The sequence below is a fragment of the Sylvia atricapilla genome, chromosome Z (genome assembly GCF_009819655.1).
Source record: "Sylvia atricapilla isolate bSylAtr1 chromosome Z, bSylAtr1.pri, whole genome shotgun sequence".
Lineage (NCBI taxonomy): Eukaryota > Metazoa > Chordata > Aves > Passeriformes > Sylviidae > Sylvia > Sylvia atricapilla.
Window position 1 is genome coordinate 73,356,748 of NC_089174.1, and position 23,977 is coordinate 73,380,724.

General features: G+C 37.6%; 1 long non-coding RNA gene across 1 annotated transcript in view; it reads left to right on the top strand.

The window, feature by feature from the left end:
• The window catches only part of LOC136374532 (uncharacterized), a 477,248-nt gene that overhangs the window by 152,111 nt on the left and 301,160 nt on the right, over positions 1 to 23,977 (top strand). The gene's annotated exons all lie outside the window — the stretch shown is intronic.

Below are 23,977 nucleotides of genomic sequence, written 5' to 3' on the forward strand. Positions count from 1 at the left end.
AGAAGAAAAATAATGCGTTAATTTTGACTTCTGAGCTGTGACTGAAGAAGATGCAGCTAGTTGCCTCAGGGGATTACAGAAGGTGTGCAGGTTGCACACAAAATTGGATGGTATTTCCAGCAGCCCTGCTATTAAACCATAAGCCCATCAGCTATTAAGCAGGTCCCTAGTATATTCTGCTCCTTCACCTACATTATGAAGGAAGGAATTCCAGCTGATGGAAAAACTCCTATCTAATATGAATTGTGACTAAACATCTGGGCTGTGTTTAATTCAGTATAAAGCCCTGGAAGGTCTTCAGTGTGGTTGCACACTTGGGACATGTGAAGATTCTATGCTTCCTTTGCACTGAAAATTTGTGTGTGCTTAATTCCACCTATTTGTGCTTAATCTGGCTGTGCTTAATTTCACCTACTTGGAAGATGTCTTGTCCAGCAGGCTGTGAGAAAAACACATAGGAGCACTTTTACCTGGAAGTGTAAAGAAAAGTCTCCCTATGCAATATTTTGGTGACAGAGGTACTCAGGACATCTGTGTCACATCACTCCCCAGTTTCAGTGGGTATTCGAGGTTCAGTCCTTTAAATCCTAAATGACTATTTATTAATTTATCTGGCAAAAATCCCTAGCTCCCAGCCAGAAATGAAGGCCTGGCTTGCTTTAAGCACCAGATGAGGTTCTCAGCCCTGAATCCCCAGTGGAGGAAATGCTTCTTTCTGGCCGAGAAAAAAGCTTGTGGCTCAGCATCACTTCCTCCAAGAACAGCTTTGGCTCTCTTGGCTCTCACTTCTTGAAATTTGGCTTCTGAGTCAGGTCTTCCCCTGCTTGTTCACAAGCCTTTTTGTGGGCACCTAACTCATCATGTGTTGTACCAGGGAGCCCTATCAAGGTGAACACTGTGAAGGACAGCCTAAAATTTTGATAGCATGCAGTGTGCTTGCCTCTGTCTCAGCTAATGAGAAGCATTTTTCAAGGAACAGTGCCAAAATATGCCATTTAAAATTATTTACATTGCTAATGAAATGAATGCCAATGAGTATCCCATTTTCTCAGCCTATCCAAGGCATGATTTCCAAACATGTATAAGGATAAAGCATATTAAAAAAGTGTGCTTGAAATATTTCTAATAGGAACACAAAGTCTGAATGTGACTGCCTCACCTCCTATAAATAATCTTTAATTTCCAAAGTTTCTCTTTGTCTGGGATTTTAAATTTAACTTCTAAGCTTCAGGGAGAAGGTCATTCCCAACCAACCAGAATCTCTTAAGTAGGCAACTACTTGGAGATCAGAAAAGCCCAGAGTTGTAGCTGTGTAGCAATCACATGTGATAGAAATCAAACATTTGTTTCAAATCCTGTAATTCTAACTGACATACAGAATGTTAATGACTGACGAAGGAACAAAGGCAATGGAAGCTTCAACGAATCCTCATGCAAAATTAATAGGCAACTTTGAATGAACATTTGAAATTAATACAAAAAAATCTTTGCTTGTACCTGTAGTATAGCACCTGTATATGACAAAGCTTTTCAGTCTGCCTTGTTCAAGGAAGAGCGAGTTCAAATAAATGGGGGCAGGGAAAGGCAAAATACCCTGCCTTGATGCTGGGAATCAGCGTTTTTGTTCTCACTCTGACACTCAGAACTTTAAGTGTTATTACCGCCCCAAAAAGAAACCCTGAAATATAGTTGCAAACTTCTCACAAACTATTTTTTCCCCACATTCTTCTTTGTCTGGCTGAAACTATACTACATTAGGGGCAAAGCTCACACAATCTGCATATGTGCCTACATGGAGATGACTATATATTACCAGACATGCAGAAAGGCTTCACAATTTATTTGCAGTTGGTTGGCACTGAAATTACATGTCAATTGCCCAAGCATTCTCATCATCAGAATGACAGCTGGAGTAAAGGAATTGCTGGTGCTGTTTAATTGTTTACCACAAGAGGCATTTAATAAAAAGAAATGAAGATCCTGTGCTCTTGGCAGTGTATAAAGGTATTACAAGATTCTCTGAGATTTACATTTACCAACATTTTGTTAATTGTTGTTCTACTTCTGACTTAGCTGGTTGCATCTAATTTCATGGTTGAATTCCTAATATAATTTCTGAGCTTTATTAGTAGTGATCTGCTTATTAAGAGACATATGGTGAATTAAAAAACCCAATAGCTTGTTAAAAGGGGACCGGATGTGCAGTCTATTGAAATCAGTGGAAATTTTCCTTTGACTGCTTGAGCTTTCCCAAGCTCAAGGGAAGCAGCATCTCAGCCATCAGGAATGCTGGTAACTCTCTACCTTTCCACTGCCTCCCTCCAGCAGTGAACTGAAAGCAGTCCCCTGTCTGTTATGTGCTACAGTTTTGCAATCTCACTATTAAATAGGGCAGTTCTTTTTTGTTGGTTTATTTATAATTTCAACAATTTTAAAGCAGATACATTTTATTTTACAATATTCATTAACATTTTTGCCCAGAAAACTTCAAGGTATATTCCAAAGGTCTATCTATTTCCAACACTTAGAATAATTTCTTGACCTCTAATCAACTTTCCTCCATTAAATCAGTATTTATATTCCTTTTCTCATAAAGTGCACTGATGTCAAAAGACAGTGATATCAAAGAGTCGTTGTTACTGCACTGGAAAGTGAACCTCTATTGCAAAAAATGGAGACACGTAATATATTATACAACCAGTGTGTGTCAAAGTCACAGAATTCTTACTTAAAATCCCAGTGAAGACATATATCCTTTACTGTTCTAACAGTAAATACGTAAATTCACCACTGTAGAATAAGATCCCACAACCCCCTTTACAATAAGAATCAGACATTAAGAGCATTCCTGATTAGATTTTCAAAGAAATTTATTTCACCATCCAAGAAAGATCTTTCTCTTTTTTTATTTTTTAATTTTTTTAAAAACTTTTTTGACTTCATTTTTCTTCAGTAATTCAGAGTTCAACATGCTGAGTTTTTTGGAAATGCTGCTAAGTATGCAGCAGGTTTACAGTTCCCAAACTACTTATTAATATGACAGTCATAAACAAAAATGAAATTTGAATCAATATTAATTCCATTATAGCAGCACCATATTTGCATTTGGATATGAATTAGAGAAACAGAGGCATTGAAATGCCTGACCCCAATTCCTTTTTATTCCCTTTCCTGGGATTTCCAAAGCTACTGAGGCAGGCTCATAGCAAAGACCTGGTTGAACTTGGCAGAGAGTACTGTCATGTGAAACTTTCTAAAATATGAGAAAGTGTTTCTTTGGGTAAAATGATACAGAATCCCAACATGAACACAGAGCAATGGACCAGATGATAGAAACAAGCAGGACACTCTAGGCTGTGTGTCTGTGCAGTGCAAACATGCATTTCCATGTTATTTCCAAAGATCGAAAAAAGACACACAAATGTGACGTTATGAGTGGACAGCAGATGTGAAATACTGCTGCCTCAGTGATGCCTTTTAGCACACTCATGCTACGTGTGGGGACACACGATGCTCTATTTTTCACAGAGGACTCCCATTTGACTTTACCAAGGGTGAGATTAAATTAGCAGGAGTTACTGACACTGCAAGTTCAGGGCCTGACCCCACTGCAGTGGCTTGTAGCCATGTCTGTATTGCAGCAGTGTTGATGGTCCCACACCATGAGATTGCACTGCTGTGTATGACAGATCCCAGCCACAGATTTGGGTCTGTAAATGGGCTAAATTGTGTCTGTGGAGGCAACTCCTACCTTACTGATGCCTTTACTGCAGCCTTCCATCCTCTTATCTTGTGAGAAATGTGTTCTGCTTTTCAAAAATGCCCTCAGGAACAACTTCCACCTGAGAAATGAACTAGCAAAACGAAGATATGGCACTGCCTGAGGCAATATAACAGACTTAAGTGTGTGGTCTTGAAACAAATAATTTCCTACAATGTAGATATTTCTGAGAAAAAAAAATCATGCATTAACTATTTTTAACCTGAAAATGTCTGAAATTAATGTAAATTAATTTTAGAAGCCCTCTGCCAAGCAGTCAGCTGGTGTCTCCAAATGTTAGTGAGGGGAGCATATAATGCCCTCTGGAAGAACACTGGTGTAATATCTGGGAAGCTGAGATGGAATTAAATAGCTGACTTTGAATGCAGCCTTCATTGTGCCCACAGTCCACATCCAGACAGCCCAAAACTCCCCCACCAGCACATAGAGCAGGTGGTAGGCCAATAATGCAAAGGAACAGAAGACAGCAATGCCAGGACAAGCAGGAGGAGGGGACTTCACTCACTGCATGAGGTGCCTTGCAGACCCATTTCACTACTCTGGAGACCCATTATATCAGGATAAATGCTGGGGCTGGGTAAGGCAGCTTGCAGCAAGGTCTGCTTGCAGTATAACCACTAGTAAATCAGCCTGATCTGCCCATGTAACACCCAGCACAGCTTGGAAGAGGTGACAGGTGATAGTAGTGGGGACTCCCTTCTGGGACGAGAAGAGGCACGCATGAGCTGACTTGATGTACTTTCTAGACAGAGAAGTTTATTGGGAGTTCACATAGGGATGCCACTGGAGACTACTAAGTCTCCCATAGACTACTTCTTACTCAGTGCTGCTGTTTCTCATGGGTGGCAGTGATAAAGACAGGCAATCTGAAGAGTACCAAGAAGGATTGCAGAGCCCTAAAGTGGGCTCATCAGTCCTTCTGGTTAAGGAGAAGAGGTTTGAAGGGGCTGTCTTCTTCATATGAGAGATGTGGCAGTCCTACAATGATCTTCCTAGCCCTTTACTGGATCCTCTCCAGTAGTTCCCTGTCTTTCTGGAACTGAAGCTGGACACACTACTCCAGACATGACCTCACCAGGGTAAAGGAGAGGTGCAGGATCACTTCTCTCTACCAGCTGGCCACAATCTTTGTAATGCATTCCAGGATATCCACTGGCCTTTATGGCTACAAGGGCACACCAGGACTCCCAGCTTGTACTGGTGCAAGGGTTTATTCTTCCCCCGCTGCAGGACCCTGCATTTGCCTGTGTTGAACTTCATTAGGTTCCTCTCCACTCAACTCTCCAGCCTGTTCAGGTCTCACACAGCCTCCTGGTGTGTCAGCCCCTCCTACAAGTCCTGAGTCATCTGCCAACTTGTCCCTTCATCAATAAGCTGACCAAGACTGGAGCCAGTACTGACCCCTGGGGAACACCACTGGCTACAGGCCTCCAACTGCACTCTGCACTGCTGATCACAACCCTCTGAGCTCTGCCAGTCAATTCTCAACCCAGTTAGGTGCCACAATATAAAAATGATGTTAAACTATTAGAGAGAATCCAAACGAGAGTCACAAGGATGATGAAGAGTCTGAATAGGAAGCTGTGTGAGGAGCAGCTGAGGTCACTTGTCATCCTGGGGAAGAGAAGACTGAGAGAAGACCTCACTGCAGTCTACAGCTTCCTCATGGGGAAAAGTGGATAGGCAGGCACTGATCTCTTCTCTCTGGTGACCAGTGACAGGACCTGGCTCCCTGAGGTGCTGGTCTGTCTTTCAAGGAACAGTGGGGCATTTTTAAGGATCTCAGCTTGTCAATGTAATCCTATAACTTATTTACTACACAGTGCTTTTAAAATCCATCAAGAAAAATCTATTATACTTTAGAGAAAGGGCTCATAAGGGTTTGAACACCACAGCAGCCTGTGTTTCAGTATTAAGGCAGTTACTTGCAATGTGACCAGCTGTTTTTTAAAATGGACACAGCCTACTCCATCTCTTAGGAACAGCATCTCTCATGTCTGCCTCCACCCTGTCATCTGCTCAAACTGAAGGCGGCTCTTACAGTATTCCCCTTCAGCTCCTCAGAAATGGATGAGCAGAAAAGCATTTGTAAGTCTCAAGAGACGACAGGAAGAATATAAACACACAGAGAAGTAATCCAGAGGTAAAAAGGTTTCACAGTATGTAACTCAAAAGGGATGCTCTGAGTCAGAAAATGGCTGCTACCTTGGACATTTTAAAATTAAAAGATGATGAAAAATTTCAATTTATTGTAAGTTTGGTACAGGCAGAGAGGTATTTTCTTTCATAGTTGCAACACCAGAACAACATTTGAAAGGTAACAGATTTAGTATGTCTACTCTTGATGAAGTACCCTAATATTAAAGTATTAGCCCAGCTGATTATAGAAGGATGTCATCTCTACCCCACAGCTAGGAGAGGTAGCCTGAAGTACCTTTTCCACACCAAAATTACAGACTCACATTATACCTGAGAGTCGAGAGCACCCCTGTACACCAACTTTTCCCTCGCCTTTGCTCAGAGCAGGGTCACCTATGGCAGATTGCTCAAAGCCATGTCCAGTATGAATACCCCCAAAGATTCAAAGTCAACATTCTTCTCTGGGCAATCTTATAAGTTTGACCACATCACAAAAATAAAAAAAATGTCCTTAATAATTCCAAGTGGAAATGAAATTTGTTTTTATTTCTTCTTGTCCTGTCCCTGGGTACAACTTGGAAGGATATGACTTCATCATCTTTATTTCCTCCCATCATCAGGCAGTTACAGATTGGTAAGATTTCCTCTGAGCTTTCCCTTCTCAGGGATAAACCTTCTCAGCTCTCTCAGTCTTTCACAATGAGCCTGATGCTTTAAGCCAAACCTCAATCATCTTAGCGACCCTGTGTACTCTGTCTAGTATGTCCACACCTTTATTGTACTGGGAAAGTAACTCCAGCTGTGTCTTACCAGTACTGAGTAGAGGGATTGGATACCTTGCACAACCTGCTGGCAACAGCCGTAATGCAGCTCAGGATGTTTTTAGCCTTCTTTGACATAAAGGCCTGCTGCTTGCTAATGGCCATCTCATCGTTTACCCGTACTCCCAGATTCTTCTCTGCAAATCTGCTTTCTAAATCAGCATTTATTCATGTTAGAGGTTATTCCTCCCAAGGTGGAGGATTTCACATTTGCTCTTGTTTAGCTCAGTGGGTTTCCCGTTGATCCATATATTATGAATAGTGGCAGAAACAACCGGTGGCAGAAACAACTGGATGTCAGAAACAACAGCTGTATCGGGTACTCCTTCCAATTTTGTATCAAAAGCTTGCTGAAAACTCTGTCTCATCACTCAGCTCATTAATGAAGATGCTAAACAGGGTTTGTCCCTGTATTGGAGGGAGGAGCTAGCTCATGTTCAAGGAGGGGCAAAGTATGACATGAATAAGGGAGAGTGGCAAAAATCTGGCCTTTGATCACATCTTCTGCTATATAATCAAACTTTATACACATTCATTAATGCAGCTAGTTTGTAGCACCAGAACAATATAAGTTTTCATTTCTGTAGTCTGATATTCTGTGACTGCGATTTGCTCTTATAAACCTTTCTACTTTTAGATTATATCCTAAATACGCCTTGATAGCTGACAACTATTTAAGACCAAAGAACCGGAGTACTTATCCCAGTATGCCCAAATGTAATACACTCCATGACAAAAGACTGAGAAGGCAAAAGAGGCCACTCAAGCCTTTCCCCACACAACCCTTTTAGAGGGCCAAACAACAAGTAATTTGCTATGGTATCAATAAATCAATAGACTGAATCAGCAGGTGCTGTGGCCAAAAGGTTGCAAGCTCAAAGGCTGCAAAGGTAACTGAGACCTTCTGTAATCATAACCAAGCTGGGGAATGATCAGGGAAATTGCTTCATAACCACAACTGCTCTGAAACAAAACACTAATGTAGGCACAGCCTAATACATAGACAGCAGAGACAGAATGCGCTCTATCTCTAAGAAGATGCAGTAACAAAATTAGTCTGAAAAGTGAGAAAACAAGTATCTTTGTCCTTAACACCTTTACCCCATTTGTCTCTAGGACTAAAGTAGCTCTGAGGGGAGACTAGATAAGAGTAGAGAAATTGACAAGAAATTGTGTGTGTGTGTGCGTGCACATATATGTGTATATGCAAATGCATAATTTTAATCTTTTCCCAAAGCTCATAAAATTTAGGTGATGTAAGTCCTTGTTCTTTCTGTATTGTAAAGAAACACATCTCGCTTTTTTAGACTCGATTTAGAATTCTCTGAATTAATGGAGAAGGAGCTTTGTTGATTTAGTAAACACCTGATGCAACCCATATATTACAACAAAATGCAGCATTCAGAGGCCTGGCCTACCTTCCGTGAAAAGTTGAGAACACAGCCATCAATAGGCATTTATTTTGCCTTGTATGTTATAGATTTTTTCCTTAAAAATCAAAGAAAGAATCTGAAAATAATAAGTCACATTTACAAATTTTAATTGTTTCATAATGTATACAAATGTGTGTATAACAGCATTGAAAACTATGTTTCTATTAAAATCCCCAGTGGTAATAAAGATCAAGTTTACCTCATTGAAAAGCAAATAGAAACCAAATTAATGTACTGAATGTCTTTAAAAGCCATTTTTACTTTTCATAAATGTTTCCTTAGACTGTTAAAATGATTCCAATTTAAAATGGGATACTTACATTCTTATCAGCTGCAGATTTGTTACAGTAAGCAATTAAGGAATTTAGTGTCATCCATCAAGAATATTGAATTTTCTGTCACTGTAAAAATTTCCATTTAATAAAATTAGTGCAAAAGTAGCAATTGGTTGAATATTGAGCCCAAGAGAGTATGAAAATGTGACCTACCTTTTGCATTCCATGACAGAGTGTAATTAATTAAATAGTATTAACACTGAAGTATTGCAAAATATTGCAATAATTCTTAGGATGTATCATGTTGGAAACAGGCTGCTGGCCCCGGTGTAGAAATCAGGTGGCAAAGTGAAAAACAAGATGCCTTTTGTCCCTCCACCCATGCTTGCACTTTTTGCAGTGCACCCCCAGGGAATGAGTGGGTGTCAGTCTGTCAAGCATTCCTTTTCTTGCATTCAAAGAAGACTGACAGTGACAAACTTTAGCTTTCAAAAACCATGCATTAGAGCTAAATAATAGTGAAACTCAGGTCCTTTTCTTGTTTACCTTACATCCTGAATGTATTTTCAGCTTGAGTAGATTTCCTTTGATTTTCTTTTAGTGAAGCTGACATGCTGATATGTTCATTATTCTAGTTTTAGGGCTGCTATGAAAACTATGAAGAACCACAGTAAATTAGTGAGGATTGGTAACACTGTACGATAAGATGACGGTAGCTAACAGCACTGCGCATTGCTGTTCACATAAAATTTTTATAAGAACTTCCATTACTATGTGCTTTACATTCTCTTAGATTGTTTGAATCAAAAAGGGATCCATCAAGACGTAAAATCAAGGCATATTCTGTTGGCACTAATTCTCTAGGAAGATTCAAGATAGGAAAAGGTTTTGACTCAGAATAAAAGTTTGTTGGTTATTGAAAGTCTTTTAAAGTAATTATGTAACCACTTTCAGAACAACTATTTACTCTCTTGTTGAACTGCCCCATTTTACCCTACTCTTAACACAAAAGTCTTGCAGAGTGTGACCGAAAATAGGACCTGTAAAACCAAGACATGGAAGTGAAGCAACACGTGCCTGGATGCTATTGATATTTTTAAACCTATGAGGGAGTTTAAACCTACGAGGGAGTATTTCGTCTGCACTCTCAGTAGATAGCCTAACACCACGGCAGAGGCACAGCTGACCAATGGCACAACAGAGCACTGGTGTGAAGTGACACAAGCAGCTGAAAGGCAAGAAAGCTTTTCTTATGATTTGCTCATATGCTTTCCTTTAATGTTGTGAAATATTAATTTTAAAGCCTGATAAGTTATTTGGCTAACAAAGAATCTCTGAAAATGGATCTTAGTGTTCAAGTGACCAAGCTAATGTCAAAGAAAAGAAAATACTGTCTACTTCTTTTGCCTTTTGAGCTGGTTTTGACTGGACTCTGGTGTCTAAAATCTGAGTGTGCCTGAGGAGCCTAGTTTTACTGTTCTAGCAGGCCCACATAATGTGAGAACGTTAAAAGATATTCCTTCCATTAAGCATTACACCGTGTGTTGGGAGGAGAGGGTTAGAACCAGAAGATTTGGTGAGGACTAAATAATTTCACTCAAAGTGTCCTTGCAGGTGGGAATACTAGGAATATAAGTGGGGGGAAATTCCACTTATTTGCCTAGCGTTCATGCCCTGCTTGTTCTGAGCAGCAGAATTCCTGTGTAGAGACACCCTCACAGACATGCCTGAGCCTCCTGCTGGGGCAGAGAGAACATGAAAGCCCAGCCTGGCCATAAACTGTGTGTGGCAAAGCCCTTCCTTATAGTGGTGCAGGCAGTGGGGGCCCTCACTGCCTGTGAGGATGAACTGAGCCTGACAGAGCCTGTGTCTCTCTGTGCCTCTGCTCACAGGATGAGCCTACCACAGTCGTGTCCCTGTGTATCCTTGCCCATTAGGATGACCTGAGCCTGAAGGAACTTGTGTCTCATATGTGTCTCTGCTACCTGCTGTTATAAGGAAGGTAATGATGAAAATCTACTCTGCATTTTGGCTGTGATTTTGTGGTCTCCCTGGCAATCTGTATCTGTCAATTCATACACCATGAAATACAGGGCATGAGCTGTACCCAACTAATACCTAACTCTTGAGTTTTCTTACCTAACCTGCCCAGTTATCTGAACCTCAATTTAATAGGTGTGTACAAACACATCCATGAAGACAACCTTTTTCTGCATTTAAGCAGACATATTATAACAAGCACTGGAAATTATTTGTACATGCAGTGAGTTATTTTCCCTTGTAGTGTGCTATATTACAGCCTGGCGACTTCAAATTCAAGTGGCTCAAAAAGCTGTTATTTCACTCCTCAAAGGAATTTCCTCTCTGTTAAAGACTCCAACTTTATTCTTATTTTGCATCTCTGGGGCTTCGAACCCTGTCCATGAGAAGACATGTGTGATGATATGGTTTAGAGAGACTGACAGTACAAGCTGCATGTATGGGTTAGAGAACCCACACTATAAGCTGTATGTACTATCTGAGGCAGAGTGAAATTTGGGCCCCCTTAAAAGCAAAGCTTGTTTGACTCTTGACTCTGGAAATGATTTCTAGTCCTGTTTCTCTGTTCCTTGTCTCAGCTCAGGATCAAGACATTTCCTTGTTTCACAGGTTATCCTAACAATCGCTCAGAAATTGCTAATATCTTTGTTATGTTGACTAGCCAAGAAAATATGCTGACTAGTCAGGAAAAGTGTTACCCATAAGGCAAAAGAAGATGTTAGCAAAATACAAGCTATATAAAAAGAATAATGGTATGATGGAGTTGGGTTTTTTAATCATCAGATATATGATGTTGTTCAATGTTCTTCCAATAAGGATGACTTAAGGATAAATTTGCTAAGCAGTAAAGAGATTCAGGAGAAAATAAATCTGAAGGGTATGAAAGATAATTTTCAATTCCTTTTTAGTGCTTAAAAACATGTAAGTATCTCAAAAATATAAATATCTTTAATTTGTAGGGCTGTGTAAAGTACACCCTATACTGCATATTTTAAGAAAAACTTATTTCAAGATAGCTGATTCTACATTGCTGAAAAGAATCCTGATTAATTTTAGGATAATTAACTAGTAAAATATTTTCTCAACATAAAGAAATGTTTTTCAGAAATCACAGTGCATGGTTTTGGCACTCTTGTAAGCTCCCTAAAGAAGCAGTTACATGTGCTGTGAAAAAGGAATGGCTCTGATATGAATAAAAGAAAATTTGTTCCACTTCCTTGAGTTTTCTTGGGTAAGGGGAATTGGAAATTATATTAGAAGATATGCATTTTATTCACACAGAGATTTTAATCAACATTGTTCTTATGTTATTATTTTAATGAGGAAAAAATATTACAAACAACTGAAAATAAGTTTATGTATCTTATTTAGGCTCAGTTCTTTCCAGTTTCAGGAACCCTAAATCTACATGCTGTCTGTCATATCACTGAAACCCATGCCAATATTTGTTCTTCTAATAGGACTTTAATGAAGCCACAAAAAACTTTGAAGAAATAATCCATTTGTAATTCACAGAGTGCCATTAAGAGAAAGGACAGCAATCTTTTCTAAGCTAATCACACACAACTTCTCAGTTTCTATTGCACTAACAGGTCTTTGCTGACACTGCCTTTTCAACACAGAACTATTCTGTCACCGATATGAACTGTGCCAGATATCTAATTAGAGTGGCCTGACTTCTATTTCACCAAGAATGAACAAAGCCACTGTCATAAACACTGTAAGATGGATTTATATAACTATTATTCTTCCTTTACAAAGCAAAACAAAGATTTCCAGGCCCAAGAAAAGTAAAGCTTGACTTATCTTGGAAACAGACTAAGCACATCTTCAGATCACAGATCAGCTCAGGAAAAATTTGTTCAAATGGTTGACTCTGTGAATTCTAATGAAGTCACTAAAGTTGCCTATAACAAGTTGTTCCTTGAGCTTGCACTCCAGTGTTCTGCTGACACAGCTGCAACAAAGATACATGGAGTCCCTGAGCTTCAGGATCCCTCCTGGACAAAAACACTGATCAGCAAAACTCTACTGTCAGCAGGGTTGCTCATTTCATTCATTGGACAAGCACTTTCCAGACTGTATAGATTGAAACTGTACCTTTCCAATTTAGAGCCCTTATCTGGGAAACCGCACTTACATTTCAGTCAACCATCTCAGTCCCTACTTCAGTATGTTCCACAGAACTATCCCATTGCACAATAGAAACTAGAGAAGCAAAAGTTGCGAGACAGCTCTCACGTCACAGGAAAAATTGCTTCCTGTACATCATCAGTTAATACAACTGGATTTTATTCTGGAATCTGGGTATAGACACTGCTCATCTCCACACAGGCAGTAGAGCCATTAAGATGTCTCTGTTTCAGCAAAAGTCACTTGGCAAGATATTTAAGGCTGAAGTAGCATCAGTAAACCAACCTTATGGCAATAAACAAAATTGCCAGACTGACTTTAATTAATTAGAAGGGCTTGCAAATTATCTTTACATCTTTTAGATGTAAGTAGTATTAGTAAAGCAGCATTAAGTAAAGTAAATCACCATTAATTGTTAAGAGAAGTTGATAACAAAGCATGGATTTACAAAAAAAATAATTAAAATTAATAAAAGAGGAAATTTTTATAATGGTGACAGAAATGGATGTAAAGATGAGAATGCTAAGGAAGCATAGAAAAGAAATTTTACATAAGAGAGTGGCAGTGGCAGATGCATATATTGCTATTTGAGCTTTCAGACTTCCTTATATGTTTTGTTGCAAGGAATAAAGGAAGCTAACCACTGCATATTCTACACAAGAAGGAATGTCTATGCGGGGCCACAGAGTGTAATGCAGCACCTAGCAGTTTTTTATGCTGTATGACAAATACAGGTTCCACACAATCTAAGATGTAACAAACTGGAAACAACATTTTTGCAGAAGTGACCATAAAAATTCAGCTGTTTAAAGTAACTTATGTGTATCTTACGTGTCTCAAAGGCTGTAAATCACATTTGTTCAAAGCACAACTTGTTGTGTTTTTTTTCTCATAAATATGGCCAGAAGGCTTCCTTTGGGATAAGAATATTCTACTGTTCCTTTTGACTTATGCATCATCCTCAGGAAGACGATTTATTTGAATACACATTTCTGAATATGATAGGTAAGCCAAAAGGAAAGTAGAAGCTTCTTGTAATGACTACTGACTACTTGTAGAAACCTTTACTTATAGCATAATGATTCAGAGCTGACTCTGAATGGTAGTGGAGCAGCTCACTTGGCTACTTAAAATTAACTGATGAGTTAAAATGGTAGTATGGTTACCATGGTTATCTGCTCAGAAACTAACTGAGCACAAAGGTTCAAATTTTGAGGCATGTACCTGAAAATGAGTAAAACTTCTTTTGACACATATAGAGAGCCTATCCCAAATCTGAAATAAAGAATAAGTAACTTGCAGGAAGACGCAGTATACCACTGCTTCATGCTAACATTTAAAATCCAAATTAAATAAGGTACTCTTAACTCTTAACAGCAACTCCTCTCTGGGGAACTTAGCTTACTTCTAGATGTAGGGTCTGAGAACTGGAAGGAATGTTTTGATATGCCTGGAGTCTGTCACCTGAAATAATAAAACAATCTCAATAGGCAACATTGGTTTGTAGAAACTTTCAGAATGTCACTCAGTCAAAAAAGCCAGAGAGAGGCACTTCTACTGCTCAGATTTCAACTAGAAAGTACCTTTCAACCTCTAAAACGAAACAAAGTTGATAACCATCTCTTTGAAGCCTAATTGAAACAATCTCCTGAATGACAGCAATGGCTGTCACACAATCCAAGCGCGTCTGGAAGAAGCACTCGAACGGCTGTCTCCTCTCATACCAGCTTTTATAGGTAAAGTTCTCCTTCCTAGTTCAATTTTTTTTTTCATTATTATATGTCCACAAAAATCACTGCATACACACAAAATCAGTTTGATTTGTAGTTGAATTGAATATTTAATTTCTTTAAATACAGAGCGAATGTGCAAGGCTGTTGCACAACGTTCAGCTTGTGTGTAGAGGCAATACATACAAATCAAATATACCCTGGTTTCTGTATTACAGATGGGGTTGCTGGGCTATAATCCACACAGAAGCATAGGCAAGATGCTTCTATTAGGTCTACCTGTTGCACCTCTGCTACAAATGAAGACTGAGTTTTGGCTGTGTAACTACAAGTTTGCTGACAGTTTTTGTTCTGGTTTATAGCAGGACACAGAAGGGAATGCAGCCCAGGCTGCTGGCATCATAGTGTTAAGTGGGAGAGATAGTAAAAAAATACTTGCCAGTTGAGTGAACAGAAGAGGCTTGAGTGCATGCAAAATAACACTGCTGGAGGAAAAAAATTGGCAGTTTTACTTAATAATTTTCCAGCAGGAAGGACACTGTATTACCTAGGACATTTCACTGCTTTTCCCTCGCTCTTCTATGTTCTTTCTCCCTAGCTTTTAACTTGAGGAGTGATTCCAGCAAACACTGCTTCTCCTAAATCACCTTGTACAAGGGCTACTCTACAATGTCCAATCTAGAAAAGGTCCCCATTATAACAACAAAGCAGCACTGGCTTTGACTTTATGACGTAAGGATGCAAGCTTGTTTAGACAAACTGCCTGGTGCTGAGAGACCAGGAGTGGTGGGCACAAGGTGACACTACAATCACAAAATCACAGAAAAAAATAAGTTGGAAATGATCTCTGGAGTTTATCCAGTACAACATCCTGTTCAAGACAGGGCTAGTTAGACCAAGTTCCTTGGGCAGTGGTCAGCTTAGTCTTGTACACCCACAAGGATGGTGATGCAACAGCCTCATTCAGCTTGTTTTCAAGTAATTGCTCTACTAGTAAAACACATTTTTTCTTTACATCTCTTGGGAACTTCATCTGTTCCAACTCATGTTCATCATCTTTCAACCTACTGCTTGCATCAGCAAGAAGAGTCTGCCTCCAGCCAGATCCTCTGATCAGGTATTCACAGACAGGAATAGGGCCTCTCCAAGGCTCACGCACTTCATCTTTAGGCTAAACAAGCTCAGGTTGTTCAACCTTCCCTTGTCCATCACCCTGGATATCTTGTGTATCCTCTGTTGGAGTTGGTCCATTGTTCAATGGTTCTTCTTTCATTGGGGAGCCCCAAACTGGACACAATACTCCTGGTTTAGTCACACAAGTGCAGAATTGAGTGAAAAGATCATTTCCTGCTGTCTGCCGCCTTGCTAATAAAGCTGAGCATGTCAAGTGCTGCCTTTGCTGCCAGTTCACAACCTTGGCTCAAGCCCATCTTGTCATCCACAGGATCCGTCATGTCCCCAGCTCTTCTGCAAAATTGTTTTCCACACAAGCATCCCTCAGACTGTAATGCTGAACAGCGTTATTCCATACCAGTTGCAAGACTTTGCACTTGCTTTGTTGACCTTCGTCAGATGTCAGCCCATTTGTCCAGCCTGTTGAGGACCCATTGAATGCCCTTGCCCTCTGTCATACTAATTTCTTGCCCACCCGGTCCCCTGTTAATTGTGGGGTGCTGGAAAAGTTGCAGAAAGTGCCCTTTGTTCCACCATCAGAATTACAAAGACATTACATTATATGGGCCTGAACAGTGATCCCAGAGGGATGCTGCTAGCTACTGACTTGTCAGCTGGACAGTGCACCCATCCTACAACCCTGGCAAATGGTTGTACACATTATATGAACTGCCTTAAAACACAGTGAATGGTAGCAAATGCCTGTATTTGCCCTGAAAAAAAAATTCAAGCTGGATCAGGGAAGACTAGGAAAAAAAAGCTAGTGAATGAACTGCTAAATGAATAACCCTGAGCAGGAGAGATGCACTGAAGCTGAAGGCCTGGTACTGCCATGAGACTTGGGGAGAGCTGAAGAGCTGAAGAATTTGCTCATAGTGCTTTGTACAGTGAGATTTCTTCACTCTAACCCTTAAAAAAATTCCTCTATTCAGTTCTATTGCATTAGGGTTTCTTTCTTGTACTCCAACACTGTTCTGTAATGTAAACATAAAATATAAGAAATTTAAGAATATAAGAAATAAGGTAATAATCAAAACTTATCCCTGGTGCTGTAACCATAATATTAGTTATGGCTTAATACGGTATAAATTTAATATACAATCTAAATGAGTATATAATATACAATCTAAATCTAAAATAAAGTGCCTGAAATATTATATTTAATATTTTTATAACTGGTTAACAGTTTAAGATTAAATTAGGAAATACTTTGGGCTAAATTTTCTTGCACCAAAAGTTTAAAAGGGATAGTTTTGAGTACAACATTCTTCTGCTGGCTGAAAAAAACTATCCCACCAGCCACTGATGGTATTGCATGCACTTGGCAATGACTGAAGACTACAGATGGCTGTAAACAATTTAATATCCGAGGTGCAGTCTTTGGATTCAAGGTACAGAAGGTTGGGATGATATCTGCTATCTGCATAAAAGCCCATGCATGAGATTTAGATGTAAGTTCATAATTGTTTCAGTTTTATTCTATTCAGTATGATTTGATTTATTTATACATTTATACATTACTGAGTAGCCTTCCAAAAGTTTGGTGTTAGGGCATATATTCAAGGTGCTAGTACCAATAAAATTTCAACTAATATATATGAAGCCTATTGAGATAAGATGTTCCATCACAAAAAGCAGTTTGTATGGGTGTTCTTAGACGTTAATGGCTAAATGAGTGATGTCTCTTTTGGTCCCAAAACTCATTTGTTGTAGGGTGTCAGGTGTAGTCACCTAATATATTTATTTATCCTAAATTTAATGTTAATATCTGTGATGATTGCTTTTCCCTAAATATAGAGTTAAAACTTAATGTATAAATATATAGAATTCAATCACATTCTTGTTACTTTATTCTTGATGGATTTCAAAATAATGAATGGCTCTCTTTAATATTTGCAGGACACACTATGAAGCAAACAAACAGCCTTTCCTGATTATTGTCTCTGTCTGCCAAACATAGTTTTATCACAGTTTTCTGGGGTACTGTCATGATTTGTTGACTTTCACCATCACTACAGTGATGTTCTGGCTTCACTCCCAGGAGCCAATAAATGACTTACAGGATGTGAAGGGAAAAAAAAAAAAAACAGAAGAGAAGAGGGAAAAAAAAAAAAGAAAAAAAAAATAGAAAAAAAAGTGATGTGTAGGATCTAAGTTAGAATAAATTTTTGGAGAAAACTTCATTGCTTCATTAGAAATCTCATATGCTACTTATGCTGTGTCCCAGCCTCCCCCAAGCCCTGATTAGTATTATTTTATTGGAATTTTTACCTCAGTTATTTGGACTGATTCACACCACATTGGTCTCAGCCTGTCCTGAAGTTTAATAAGCAATGTTGACAAATCTTGTGCACATTTTCCAATGATTATAAAAGTAACTGTTAAACATAGAGTTCAATGCTATTGCAACAAGAAAATAAAACTACAGCATTTTCCTATGTAGAAAAGGTGCTACAAGAATTCATTATATCAGTGATATAAAATGCCCAGAATACCCAAGAGTTTTTGTGATATTCTTGAGTATTTCTCTTACAGCAGGCCCACCTCTGATATCAACAGAAGCAACCAGCCAAGTGAGTCTATCAACCCTCCGTAATCAAAACAAACAAAATAAATTACCAAAAAATGTCCACATTTGTGGCAGAAACAAGAGAGATTGATTTCTTCTGCTCCTTCTGCTTTGTTGCTACCCTCATGACAGAGCTGCTTGGCAGCCTTAAATAGAACATGACATGTTGTCATCTCTCCTCCCCTATCCCTTTCAGGTCCTTGAGGGAATCTCAACACAAATGCCTTATTTCAAGGAAATAATTTTTTTTTCTGCCTCTGGCAATTCTCTTTGCCTTTCATCTACTCATTGTTATTGTCACTTTTGCTCTTTTCATTGCACTTGGTCAATGACATCAGTATTTCACATTACTGCTGAGGACCTTCTCCAAACATGAGAAAAAACGGGAAAAAACTCTAGAGAACAATTATTCCACTTGATGCAATGAATTTTTTCACCTATCACAGCTAAAATGATGAAAAAGCTGTTCTAGAAGACAGAAAAAATTATGTATATTCCAGATATACGTATGTCTGTCTTGCACAGGAGTATTAGGGATAGGACAAGACAGCAAAAAGTGACCCAAACAGAGTGCAGCAATGAACAGTATGTGACCTCATTAAAAATCACGGACTTGAAATAGCCAGTGTAACGATGACATATGGTGCTCTGTGCTCAGTGTTGTCTGCTGTAATAACACTGCCTACATGATGGAAGTTTACCCCAGATATGTCAGTTTTTACCACTTATTAACAATGCCAGCTTCCTTTTTCTTAGCAAGCTGTTAAAACAATGACAGAAGACCAGTTAGAAACAGGACTCCCACAAAACACTTCAATGACATAGACCTGAGCAAAATCCCAACAAATATACAGTATTCATCTGTATATTCTCAAACTCCAAATCTAGGAGACAACATACGAGAGTACTTTCATTATGATTAATGCAGCTCTCAGAGAAAACAGAAAACCAGTTGGAATGCTTATTTATAGAGGATCAAAACCTTAAGAATTTGTAATATCCTTTTTTTCTGTTGTTGTGTTTGGATTTGTTATTCTGGGACACTTAAATTTGTACAAACACAATGGTAGATTAAAAGCCTAAAGACACAGTTTCTCACTTTCTGGCTCAGAGGTTATCTTTGATAACCTTAAGTCACGTATGCAATGGTGAACACGATTTTTTTTTCATGTTGTGTGCTAAGATTACCATATGCTCTATGTGTATTAATTCAGTCAAGATTTTCACTAGCAGGCCTGAATTGTGTCCACATCTTTTTGTCTTGCAAAAAACACATGAACAAAAAGAAACAGCCTTGAACTACACCATCTGTATTCTTATTTGTCTGGTGGATCTGATTAACAACTTCCTGCTGCTGGAGAAAACAAAGGTGTCAAAACCACTCTCTAGAATCTTTCCATGGCATTCACCATTTCTGCCAAGAGCACCCTTATCTGTGATATAATATCAAAAGTCCAAGTGAACCAGTGAACATACTCGAGTCCTTCCTGATAGAGAGATTAACGTAATACAACTTGGTAAAATGCACACATGCATCTCCTTTATCATATCAAATGGTTTTTTTGCTTTTTTTTTTTTTTTTTTTTTCTTTTTGGTGGTTGTTGTTGTTGTTGTTTTGGTTTGGTTTTGGGTTTTTGGGGTTTTTTTTTAAACCCCAGATTTCTTAATATTTTTTTATATTTAACATGCAGGTATCAGTTAAGTTGAAATACAGTTGAGTTGCACTGTCTACAAATATTGGTACATATTTCTGTTGCCAAGACGACGTAGCAGAGGATGAAGATAAATTACAGACAGAATGGGTATTGACTAGCAGATTTTAAAAAAGCAAAGTCTGCAACTGCAATGTAATCTACTTTATCATAGAAGATTCAGGTGAGAATTGATCGGTCTGGTTCATATTTAGGAATATTTCTGGTTCTTTGTAAGACCACATCTAATACTGCTGTCCATCCTCTTGCTTTACCTAGATTTCCTGTTGCAATGGACAATGACCTGGCAACAGTTACTGCTCACGTTGCTTCTTGGCTGAACTAGAGGAATGAATATAAGTGGATGTAAATCTTCCAGCACTTCAAAAAAATTAAACGCTATAAAACACTGCAGGCCCCTCCTCAAAAATACAGACTGCACATCTAGTGTAACATACACAGAAACCCCATTATTCATGTTGACTTTGCAGAGAAATAAAAAATCCAATTCAAGAACAGCCTGGCCTAGGAACACAAAATGCCTAACTGCCCACGTGAAAACTGAGATCTGCAGTTATTGTCCTCTGATACACTGGAACTTTCTTAACTTCAAAATCAGATTTCTACTTAAAACCTCTACACTGCAGTGACAAAACAGGAAACAGACTGCATATATTTGCCTTTCTGAAGAAAAGGTGTTTAAGCATGAATACTGGTCATACTCAAAGTACCACCCACAGAATATCTCAGATTTTGTGACATTAGGATGATCAAGAAGTTGACTCACAGTGCTAAGTATGCAAGCACTGGGTACTGATTGTTGGGGAAAAATCTATAAATTCAAAATTCACAGCATGCATTTCCCTTAGGACACAGGCTAGCGCAATATTAATGCTCTTACAGTTCTCTGCTTAAAAAAAAAAAAAAAAAAAAAAAAAAAAAAAGCCAAATCACTAAAGAAATAAATTACTCAAATAAATAATGCTTGTAGCTCAGACTTATGATTTGTAATGAAACACTTTCTGTTCCTATATTTTTTGTGTAAACAGAGGACTTTTGAACACCAGAAATTACTGTCATTGAGTATTTGCAAAGCAGTTGAATTTCAGACTAATTTTAAAGTTTAACGTGTTATTTTTAAAATAAAATGCCTTTTTCTTCACTGAAACATCACTTATACAGTAGAAAAGAATGCACATGTATAGAAATATTTAAGTCAGTGTGAGAACTCAAATTTTGAAAATAGAAATATTAAGCTTAATGACATGCATCAAGGCATGGAATTTTGTTCTTCAGAATAAAATTTACTTTTGTTCCAGTCCAAGTTAAGGTAGAAAGCAGGCTGAGGTAGATAGAGATATTAGAAATTGAGCAATTTTGAAAATATACAAATTAGTGTGTAAAAAATATCAATATCACATGTAGTGGTATGAAATACCAGTTAAAAATAACCATTTATTTTGTTTGGTTCTGGATACAAACATGTATGAAATAATAAGACTGGACCAGACGCCTCTGCGAAGTGGTCAGCTGTAGACAGGAGAATTGGATTTTGCTGCTTAATGAAATCCTTCCGGTTCAATCCTGGTATTTTTGAAAATCAGTTCATTGCCTGTCACTGGAACAGAGCTATATCTTAGAAATGCAAAAAAAAAAAAAAAAAAAAAAAAAAAAAAAAAAAAAAAAAAAAAAGAAAGTTGACGTTCTAGTGAATAGATTCACAATAAACTTTACAGTGAAGATTTAAAATACAACTATTCATGCTTGCTTAAAATCAGTTTGTCAGGATTCTAATGATCTCACAGAAGGTAATGTAAAACACACAATGTATTATTGATTTGAACAAACTGTGCTTTTTAATTTATGGTGACCTAAAATGCAATTAATGAACATTACTTCCATGTCAATGGTGCCTTGAAATCTCAACTCTTATACATAAGTTCAGAGGTACATCATTTGGGATTGGCACACACAGTAAGATAAAGTGAAAATATTGAGTACACTTTCCTTAAGTTATACTAGCAACTACTTGTAATTCTCCCCCAAGATATTTAATATAAAAACAAGTTTAACTTTCAAATATATGTAGCCATAATGTATTCCTGATAAATTGTAATAGCTTACATGAGAGTGTTTTGAGGAAATGAATTTCTATCATCTGCAGAGGAAACACATCAGAGGAACTGCTTGTGTAAATCAGGTAGTATTCTTGAATTTTTTAGCCTTCTTATTTCAGGAACGCACAGAATTACTCAGGCAGCTTTTTCTCCTCCTCCCATACATAGTGCATATCACTTCTGGGCTCAGAATAAAGAAAAGAGATAAGAAAACAGTTCTTTTATGGCAAAGCAAAATTTGCTCAGTAACACAGATATTGGAAGGAAAAAAAAAATCATGGTTTTATTTTTTATATATTTTCTTCAATTTATTAATAATCTTTTATATTTGTTTATTTATGGCTTTGAGCAAAGACAAAAAAAATCTAACTCATCCCTGATCATACAATTATTGTAAGAACCAGATCTGTAGTCTTCCCAGCAGCAGTACGATCCAACCTTTTTCATTAATACATTTCATCTTGTACAGATGCGAGATTTCAAACTTATGGGCCTACTTATGTACAGAGAAAATAGGTCACTTCTGAAACTAGCAATGGACCTTTATATTACAGGAATGTGAGTCATTTGTTTCTTAATCTAAGTATATATACATTCATACATACATATATATATATATACGTATATAATTTTATACCCTGTACCATTTTTTTAATTAACATACAAATCCTAGATATTGTCCACTCTATTACAAAGTCATTAAAAATTATTTATGGTTTCACTGAAAGACCATGTGAATTAATATTTCTTCATAGTGCTTAAAATAAAATAAAAATATATATAAAAATATTTTGCTACTAACCCCATTTCTCCTATTAAATGTAAACCTTAAACAGTTTTCAAGATCATTACATGATCTTAATTAACTGACAGAATTTTTTAGCATTAAAATAATATAAGGGGTATTGTACTCATAAATAAATGGTCTTGCAGCGTATCCATAATGTTTGAGACACTTTTTTAAACAATCATTTCCCCATTTCCACTCCAGGTCACTTAAATTAATGGCAGCAGCATGTTAGTGGGTTAATTACATTGATCTTTACTGGTGAATGTGAGTCAGCAAAAAAAAAAAAAAAAAAAAAAAAAGAAAAATAAAGAAAAAAAGAAGAAGAAGAAGAAGAAGAAAAAGAACATTTTAAAAGTTTTAGTTGATGTACCACTTTAGTAAAAGATATAACAGGCAGCATGGGTTCAAGCTCTGTTAGCTTTAGAGTATTTACTTGGCTCTCAAGTACATCTGGATTCACTGCATTACGTAGTTTGTGATGTTATTTAATTTTTCCATGCATCATTAAACTCAGCATTGATGGGAAGAGAAGAACTCCTTTGCATCCACTTCCTTAACAGAGTCAGCTGGGTTTTAAGGAACAGAATATATGCTTGTATCATATCCATAATGCTGATTCTTCAGTGAGTTAAATTATGACACATTTAGTTTCAATCTCTATTTAATGTGACAAATCAGGCACAAACGATCACGAAATTTTTTTTCTTTTTTTTTCTTTTTTTTTTCTTTTTTTTTTTTTTTTTTTTGTGGATAAGATAATGTGAAGGTTTGAGCAAACAAAACAAAGTGTTCACAAAACAGTATGCTTTAACCCTGCTTTCTGTCACCATTTCCGTTCTGTTTTGAAGACATAAAAAATAATAAACCTCATACCTATGGGCTATGTTTGACACTACATGCCTTAGGATATACTAACCATTTAATTACAATATACACAGAGCAAATCGTGCATTTCCAGACAGACTTGATGCTATATTATATTTATTTTTTGTAAATTAACACCACAGTCAACTACAAAACTACAGTGAAGACACAGAAAGCACCTGAAAGTCTAAATCAAGCTGTGGTTTACAAATAATCCTTTAAATGAAAAACCTCACTTCTAGACTTAAACCAGAGATTCAAAGTCAGCATTATAGGAATTTTAAGGTAGACACAATTAATGAATGGTTATTATTTTCTAAGATACTGTAAAGCCTTTTCCTACTGACCAAACCTATTTTTATTGTCTTTTTTTTTTTTCCAAAGCATGCATGGAATATTCTCAGATGCTATTGAGGGCAAG